The sequence below is a fragment of the Diorhabda sublineata genome, chromosome 7, assembly GCF_026230105.1.
Source record: "Diorhabda sublineata isolate icDioSubl1.1 chromosome 7, icDioSubl1.1, whole genome shotgun sequence".
In the NCBI taxonomy this organism is placed as follows: domain Eukaryota; kingdom Metazoa; phylum Arthropoda; class Insecta; order Coleoptera; family Chrysomelidae; genus Diorhabda; species Diorhabda sublineata.
In genome coordinates this window covers 22,044,181-22,053,998 of record NC_079480.1, presented here as the reverse complement: position 1 = coordinate 22,053,998, position 9,818 = coordinate 22,044,181, and positions in this window count along the sequence as shown.

The following is a 9,818-nucleotide window of genomic DNA, read 5'->3' as shown; positions in this document are numbered from 1 at the left end:
AGTTTGCAACTAACTTTTTCAGATATCGTCGATTAACATCCTTTGGAGCCCATTGAAGTCGATTGTCACTTTGTGTTGTTTGAAAGTTTTCAAAGTCTATCTTCCTAATTTGAAGTCGAATTTCAACATTTCTTATATATTTGAGTGAGTTTGCAACTAACTTTTTCAGATATCGTCGAGTAACATCCACTGAAGCCCATTGAGGTCGATTGTCACTTTGTGTTGATTGAAAATTTTCAAAGTCTATCTTCCTAATTTGAAGTGAAATTTCAGCATTTCTCATATATTCGAGTGAATTTGCATCTTACTTTGTCAGATATAGTCGATTAACATCCATTGAAGCCCATAGAAGTCGATTGTTACTTTGTGTTGATTGAAAATTTTCAAATTCTATCTTCCTAATTTGAAGTCGAATTTCAACATTTCTGATATATTTGAGTGAGTTTGCAACTAACTTTGTCAGATATCGTCGATTAACATCCTTCGAAGCCCATTGAGGTCGACTGTCACTTTGTGTTGATTGAAAATTTTCAAAGTCTATCTCCCTAATTTGAAGTCAAATTTCAACACTCCTCATATATTTGAGTGAATCTGCATCTTACTTTGTCAGATATAGTCGATTAACATCCATTGAAGCCTATTGAGGTCGACTGTCACTTTGTGTTGTTTGAAAGTTTTCAAAGCCTATCTTCCTAATTTGAAGTCCAATTTCAACATTTCTTATATATTTGAGTGAGTTTGCATCTAATTTTGTCAGATATCGTCGATTAACATCTATTGAAGCCCATTGAAGTCGATTGTCAATTTGTGTTGATTGAAAATTTTCAAAGTCTATCTTCCTAATTTGAAGTCGAATTTCAACATTTCTGATATATGTGAGTGAGTTTGCAACTAACTTTGTCAGATATCGTCGATTAACATCTTTTAAAGCCCATTGAGGAGTTTGTCACTTTGTGTTGTTTGAAAGTTTTCAAAGCCTATCTTCCTAATTTGAAGTCGAATTTCATCATTTTTTATATATTTGAGTGAGTTTGCAACTAACTTTTTCAGATATCGTCGATTAACATCCTTTGGAGCCCATTGAAGTCGATTGTCACTTTGTGTTGTTTGAAAGTTTTCAAAGTCTATCTTCCTAATTTGAAGTCGAATTTCAACATTTCTGATATATTTGAGTGAGTTTGCAACTAATTTTTTCAGATATCGTCGATTAACATCCTTTGAAGCCCATTGAGGTCGACTGACACTTAGTGTTGATTGAAAATTTTCAAAGTCTATCTCCCTAATTTGGAGTCAAATTTCAACATTTCTGATATATTTGAGTGAGTTTGCAACTAACTTTGTCAGATATCGTCGATTGACATCTTTTAAAGCCCATTGAGTTCGATTGTCACTTTGTGTTGTTTGAAAATTTTCAAAGTCTATCTTCCTAATTTGAAGTCGAATTTCAACATTTCTGATATATTTGAGTGAGTTTGCAACTAACTTTGTCAGATATCGTCGATTAACATCTTTTAAAGCCCATTGAGGTCGTTTGTCACTTTGTGTTGTTTGAAAGTTTTCAAAGCCTATCTTCCTAATTTGAAGTCCAATTTCAACATTTTTTATATATTTGAGTGAGTTTGCAACTAATTTTTTCAGATATCGTCGATTAACATCCTTTGAAGCCCATTGAGGTCGACTGACACTTAGTGTTGATTGAAAATTTTCAAAGTCTATCTTCCTAATTTGAAGTCAAATTTCATCATTTCTGATATATTTGAGTGAGTTTGCAACTAACTTTGTCAGATATCTTCGATTGACATCTTTTAAAGCCCATTGAGTTCGATTGTCACTTTGTGTTGTTTGAAAATTTTCAAAGTCTATCTTCCTAATTTGAAGTCGAATTTCAACATTTCTGATATATTTGAGTGAGTTTGCAACTAATTTTTTCAGATATCGTCGATTAACATCCTTTGAAGCCCATTGAGGTCGACTGACACTTAGTGTTGATTGAAAATTTTCAAAGTCTATCTTCCTAATTTGAAGTCAAATTTCATCATTTCTGATATATTTGAGTGAGTTTGCAACTAACTTTGTCAGATATCGTCGATTAACATCTTTTAAAGCCCATTGAGGTCGTTTGTCACTTTGTGTTGTTTGAGAGATTTCAAAGCCTATCTTCCTAATTTGAAGTCGAATTTCAACATTTTTTATATATTTGAGTGAGTTTGCAACTAACTTTTTCAGATATCGTCGATTAACATCCTTTGGAGCCCATTGAAGTCGATTGTCACTTTGTGTTGTTTGAAAGTTTTCAAAGTCTATCCTCCTAATTTGAAGTCAAATTTCAACATTTTTTATATATTTGAGTGAGTTTGCAACTAACTTTTTCAGATATCGTCGAGTAACATCCACTGAAGCCCATTGAGGTCGATTGTCACTTTGTGTTGTTTGAAAGTTTTCAAAGTCTATCTTCCTAATTTGAAGTCGAATTTCAACATTTCTCATATATTTGAGTGAATTTGCATCTTACTTTGTCAGATATAGTCGATTAACATCCATTGAAGCCCATTGAAGTCGATTGTCACTTTGTGTTGATTGAAAGTTTTCAAAGACTATCTTCCTAATTTGAAGTCGAATTTCAACATTTCTTATATATTTGAGTGAGTTTGCAACTAACTTTTTCGGATATCGTCGATTAACATCCTTTGAAGCCCATTGAAGTCGATTGTCACTTTGTGTTGATTGAAAATTTTCAAAGAGTATCTTCCTAATTTGAAGTCGAATTTCAACATTTCTCATATATTTGAGTGAATTTGCATCTTACTTTGTCAGATATAGTCGATTAACATCCATTGAAGCCCATAGAAGTCGATTGTTACTTTGTGTTAATTGAAAATTTTCAAAGAGTATCTTCCTAATTTGAAGTCGAATTCCACCATTTCTCATATATTTGAGTGAATTTGCATCTTACTTTGTCAGATATAGTCGATTAACATCCATTGAAGCCCATAGAAGTCGATTGTTACTTTGTGTTGATTGAAAATTTTCAAAGAGTATCTTCCTAATTTGAAGTCGAATTTCAACATTTCTCATATATTTGAGTGAATTTGCATCTTACTTTGTCAGATATAGTCGATTAACATCCATTGAAGCCCATTGAAGTCGAATCTCATCATTTCTTATATATTTGAGTGAATTTGCATCTTACTTTTTCAGATATCGTCGATTAACATCCTTTGAAGCCCATTGAAGTCGATTGTCACTTTGTGTTGTTTGAAAGTTTTCAAAGTCTATCTTCCTAATTTGAAGTCGAATTTCAACATTTCTCATATATTTGAGTGAATTTGCATCTTACTTTGTCAGATATAGTCGATTAACATCCATTGAAGCCCATAGAAGTCGATTGTTACTTTGTGTTGATTGAAAATTTTCAAAGTCTATCTTCCTAATTTGAAGTCGAATTTCAACATTTCTCATATATTTGAGTGAATTTGCATCTTACTTTGTCAGATATAGTCGATTAACATCCATTGAAGCCCATTGAAGTCGATTGTCACTTTGTGTTGTTTGAAAGTTTTCAAAGTCTATCTTCCTAATTTGAAGTCGAATTTCAACATTTCTGATATATTTGAGTGAGTTTGCATCTAATTCTGTCAGATATCGTCGAGTAACATCCACTGAAGCCCATTGAGGTCGATTGTCACTTTGTGTTGTTTGAAAGTTTTCAAAGTCTATCTTCCTCATTTGAAATCGAATTTCAATATTTCTTATATATTTGAGTGAGTTTGCAACTAACTTTGTCGTCAGATATCGTCGATTAACATATTTTAAAGCCCATTGAGGTCGATTGTCATTTTGTGTTGTTTGAAAGTTTTGAAAGTCTATCTTCCTAATTTGAAGTCGAATTCAAACATTCCTCATATATTTGAGTGAATCTGCATCTTACTTTGTCAGATATGGTCGATTAACATCCATTGAAGCCCATTGAGGTCGACTGTCACTTTGTGTTGATTGAAAATTTTCAAAGTCTATCTTCCAAATTTGAGGTCGAATTCCAACATTCCTCATATATTTGAGTGAGTTTGCAACTAACTTTGTCAGATATCGTCGATTAACATCTATTGAAGCCCATTGAAGTCGATTGTCAATTTGTGTTGATTGAAAATTTTCAAAGTCTATCTTCCTAACTTGAAGTCATATTTCAACATTTCTTATATATTTGAGTGAGTTTGCATCTAATTTCGTCAGATATCGTCGATTGACATCTGTTGAAGCCCATTGAAGTCGATTGTCAATTTGTGTTGTTTGAAAGTTTTCAAAGTCTATCTTCCTAAGTTGAAGTCGAATTTCAACATTTCTCATATATTTGAGTGAATTTGCATCTTACTTTGTCAGATATAGTCGATTAACATCCATTTAAGCCAATAGAAGTCGATTGTTACTTTGTGTTGATTGAAAATTTTCAAAGTCTATCTTCCTAATTTGAAGTCGAATTTTAACAATTCTTATATATTTGTTTGAGTTTGCAACTAACTTTGTCATATATCGTCGATTAACATCCATCGATGCCCCTTGAGGTCGATTGTCACTTTGTGTTGATTGAAAGTTTTCAAAGACTATCTTCCTAATTTGAAGTCGAATTTCAACATTTCTTATATATTTGAGTGAGTTTGCAACTAACTTTGTCAGATATCGTCGATTAACATCCATTGAAGTCTATTGTCACTTTGTGTTGATTGAAAATTTTCAAAGTCTATCTTCCTAATTTGAAGTCATATTTCAACATTTCTTATATATTTGAGTGAGTTTGCATCTAATTTCGTCAGATATCGTCGATTAACATCCTTTGAAGCCCATTGAAGTCGATTGTCAATTTGTGTTGTTTGAAAGTTTTCAAAGTCTATCTTCCTAATTTGAAGTGGAATTTCAACATTTCTCATATATTTGAGTGAATTTGCATCTTACTTTGTCAGATATAGTCGATTAACATCCATTTAAGCCAATAGAAGTCGATTGTTACTTTGTGTTGATTGAAAATTTTCAAAGTCTATCTTCCTAATTTGAAGTAGAATTCAAACATTTCTGATATATTTGAGTGAGTTTGCATCTAATTCTGTCAGATATATTCGATTAACATCCATTGAAGCCCATTGAATTCGATTGTCACTTTGTTTTGATTGAAAGTTTTCAAAGTCTATCTTTCTAATTTTAAGTCGAATTTCAACATTCCTTATATATTTGAGTGAGTTTGCAACTAACTCTGTCATATATCGTCGATTAAAATCCATTGAAGCCCATTGAGGTCGATTGTCACTTTGTGTTGATTGAAAATTTTCAAAGTCTATCTCCCTAATTTGAAGTCAAATTTCAACACTCCTCATATATTTGAGTGAATCTGCATCTTACTTTGTCAGATATAGTCGATTAACATCCATTGAAGCCCATTGAGGTCGACTGTCACTTTGTGTTGATTGAAAATTTTCAAAGTCTATCTTCCAAATTTGAGGTCGAATTTCAACATTCCTGATATATTTGAGTGAGTTTGCAACTAACTTTGTCAGATATCGTCGATTAACATCTATTGAAGCCCATTGAAGTCGATTGTCAATTTGTGTTGATTGAAAATTTTCAAAGTCTATCTTCCTAATTTGAAGTCCAATTTCATCATTTCTTATATATTTGATTGAGTTTGCATCTAATTTTGTCAGATATCGTCGAATAACATCTATTGAAGCCCATTGAAGTCGATTGTCAATTTGTGTTGATTGAAAATTTTCAAAGTCTATCTTCCTAATTTGAAGTCGAATTTCAACATTTCTGATATATTTGAGTGAGTTTGCAACTAATTTTTTCAGATATCGTCGATTAACATCTTTTAAAGCCCATTGAGGTCGATTGTCACTTTGTGTTGTTTGAAAATTTTCAAAGTCTATCTTCCAAATTTGAAGTCGAATTTCAACATTTCTTATATATTTGAGTGAGTTTGCAACTAACTTTATCAGATATCGTCGATTAACATCCTTTGAAGCCCATTGAGGTCGATTGTCACTTTGTGTTGTTTGAAAATTTTCAAAGTCTATCGGCCTAATTTGAAGTTGAATTTCATCATTCCTTTTATATTTGAGTGAGTTTGCAACTTACTTTGTCAGATATCGTCGATTGACATCTTTTAAAGCCCATTGAGGTCGATTGTCACTTTGTGTTGTTTGAAAGTTTTCAAAGCCTATCTTCCTTATTTGAAGTCGAATTTCAAAATTTCTGATATATTTGAGTGAGTTTGCAACTAATTTTTTCAGATATCGTCGATTAACATCCATTGAAGCCCATTGAGGTCGACTGTCACTTTGTGTTGATTGAAAATTTCCAAAGTCTATCTTCCAAATTTGAGGTCGAATTTCAACATTCCTGATATATTTGAGTGAGTTTGCAACTAACTTTGTCAGATATCGTCGATTAACATCTATTGAAGCCCATTGAAGTCGATTGTCAATTTGTGTTGATTGAAAATTTTCAAAGTCTATCTTCCTAATTTGAAGTCGAATTTCAACATTTCTGATATATTTGAGTGAGTTTGCAACTAATTTTTTCAGATATCGTCGATTAACATCCTTTGAAGCCCATTGAGGTCGACTGACACTTAGTGTTGATTGAATATTTTCAAAGTCTATCTCCCTAATTTGAAGTCAAATTTCAACATTTCTGATATATTTGAGTGAGTTTGCAACTAACTTTGTCAGATATCGTCGATTGACATCTTTTAAAGCCCATTGAGTTCGATTGTCACTTTGTGTTGTTTGAAAATTTTCAAAGTCTATCTTCCTAATTTGAAGTCGAATTTCAACATTTCTGATATATTTGAGTGAGTTTGCAACTAACTTTGTCAGATATCGTCGATTAACATCTTTTAAAGCCCATTGAGGTCGTTTGTCACTTTGTGTTGTTTGAAAGTTTTCAAAGCCTATCTTCCTAATTTGAAGTCCAATTTCAACATTTCTTATATATTTGAGTGAGTTTGCATCTAATTTTGTCAGATATCGTCGATTAACATCTATTGAAGCCCATTGAAGTCGATTGTCAAAATGTGTTGATTGAAAATTTTCATAGTCTATCTTCCTAATTTGAAGTCGAATTTCAACATTTCTGATATATTTGAGTGAGTTTGCAACTAATTTTTTCAGATATCGTCGATTAACATCCTTTGAAGCCCATTGAGGTCGACTGACACTTAGTGTTGATTGAAAATTTTCAAAGTCTATCTCCCTAATTTGAAGTCAAATTTCAACATTTCTGATATATTTGAGTGAGTTTGCAACTAACTTTGTCAGATATCGTCGATTAACATTCTTCGAAGCCCATTGAGGTCGACTGTCACTTTGTGTTGATTGAAAATTTTCAAAGTCTATCTCCCTAATTTGAAGTCGAATTTCAACATTTCTTATATATTTGAGTGAGTTTGCAGCTAACTTTGTCAGATATCGTCGATTAACATCCTTTGAAGCCCATTGATGTCGATTGTCACTTTGTGTTGATTGAAAATTTTCAAAGTCTATCTTCCTAATTTGAAGTCGAATTTCAACATTTCTGATATATTTGAGTGAGTTTGCAACTAACTTTGTCAGATATCGTCGATTGACATCTTCTAAAGCCCATTGAGTTCGATTGTCACTTTGTGTTGATTGAAAATTTTCAAAGTCTATCTTCCTAATTTGAAGTCGAATTTCAACATTTCTGATATATTTGAGTGAGTTTGCAACTAATTTTTTCAGATATCGTCGATTAACATCCTTTGAAGCCCATTGAGGTCGACTGACACTTAGTGTTGATTGAAAATTTTCAAAGTCTATCTTCCTAATTTGAAGTCAAATTTCAACATTTCTGATATATTTGAGTGAGTTTGCAGCTAACTTTGTCAGATATCGTCGATTAACATCTTTTAAAGCCCATTGAGGTCGTTTGTCACTTTGTGTTGTTTGAAAGTTTTCAAAGCCTATCTTCCTAATTTGAAGTCGAATTTCAACATTTTTTATATATTTGAGTGAGTTTGCAACTAACTTTTTCAGATATCGTCGATTAACATCCTTTGGAGCCCATTGAAGTCGATTGTCACTTTGTGTTGTTTGAGAGTTTTCAAAGCCTATCTTCCTAATTTGAAGTCGAATTTCAACATTTTTTATATATTTGAGTGAGTTTGCAACTAACTTTTTCAGATATCGTCGAGTAACATCCACTGAAGCCCATTGAGGTCGATTGTCACTTTGTGTTGATTGAAAATTTTCAAAGTCTATCTTCCTGATTTGAAGTCGAATTTCAGCATTTCTCATATATTCGAGTGAATTTGCATCTTACTTTGTCAGATATAGTCGATTAACATCCATTGAAGCCCATAGAAGTCGATTGTTACTTTGTGTTGATTGAAAATTTTCAAATTCTATCTTCCTAATATGAAGTCGAATTCCAACATTCCTTTTTTATTTGAGTGAGTTTGCAACTAACTTTGTCAGATATCGTCGATTAACATCCTTTGAAGCCCATTGAGGTCGAATGTCACTTTGTGTTGTTTGAAAATTTTCAAAGTCTACCTCCCTAATTTGAAGTCGAATTTCAACATTTCTGATATATTTGAGTGAGTTTGCAACTAACTTTGTCAGATATCGTCGATTAACATCCTTTGAAGCCCATTGAGGTCGATTTTCACTTTGTGTTGTTTGAAAATTTTCAAAGTCTATCTTCCTAATTTGAAGTCGAATTTCAACATTTCTGATATATTTGAGTGAGTTTGCAACTAATTTTTTCAGATATCGTCGATTAACATCCTTTGAAGCCCATTGAGGTCGACTGACACTTAGTGTTGATTGAAAATTTTCAAAGTCTATCTCCCTAATTTGAAGTCAAATTTCAACATTTCTGATATATTTGAGTGAGTTTGCAACTAACTTTGTCAGATATCGTCGATTGACATCTTTTAAAGCCCATTGAGTTCGATTGTCACTTTGTGTTGTTTGAAAATTTTCAAAGTCTATCTTCCTAATTTGAAGTCGAATTTCAACATTTCTGATATATTTGAGTGAGTTTACAACTAACTTTGTCAGATATCGTCGATTAACATTCTTCGATGCCCATTGAGGTCGACTGTCACTTTGTGTTGATTGAAAATTTTCAAAGTCTATCTCCCTAATATGAAGTCGAATTCCAACATTCCTTTTTTATTTGAGTGAGTTTGCAAGTAACTTTGTCAGATATCGTCGATTAACATCCTTTGAAGCCCATTGAGGTCGATTGTCACTTTGTGTTGTTTGAAAGTTTTCAAAGTCTATCTTCCAAATTTGAAGTCGAATTCCAACATTCCTTTTATATTTGAGTGAGTTTGCAACTAACTTTGTCAGATATCGTCGATTAACATCCTTTGAAGCCCATTGAGGTCGATTTTCACTTTGTGTTGTTTGAAAATTTTCAAAGTCTACCTTCCTAATTTGAAGTCGAATTTCAACATTTCTGATATATTTGAGTGAGTTTGCAACTAACTTTGTCAGATATCGTCGATTAACATCCTTTGAAGCCCATTGAGGTCGATTGTCACTTTGTGTTGTTTGAAAGTTTTCAAAGTCTATCTTCCAAATTTGAAGTCGAATTTCAACATTCCTTATATATTTGAGTGAGTTTGCAACTAACTCTGTCATATATCGTCGATTAACATCCATTGAAGGCCATTGAGGTCGATTGTCACTTTGTGTTGATTGAAAATTTTCAAAGTCTATCTTCCTAATTTGAAGTCCAATTTCAACATTTCTTATATATTTGAGTGAGTTTGCATCTAATTTTGTCAGATATCGTCGATT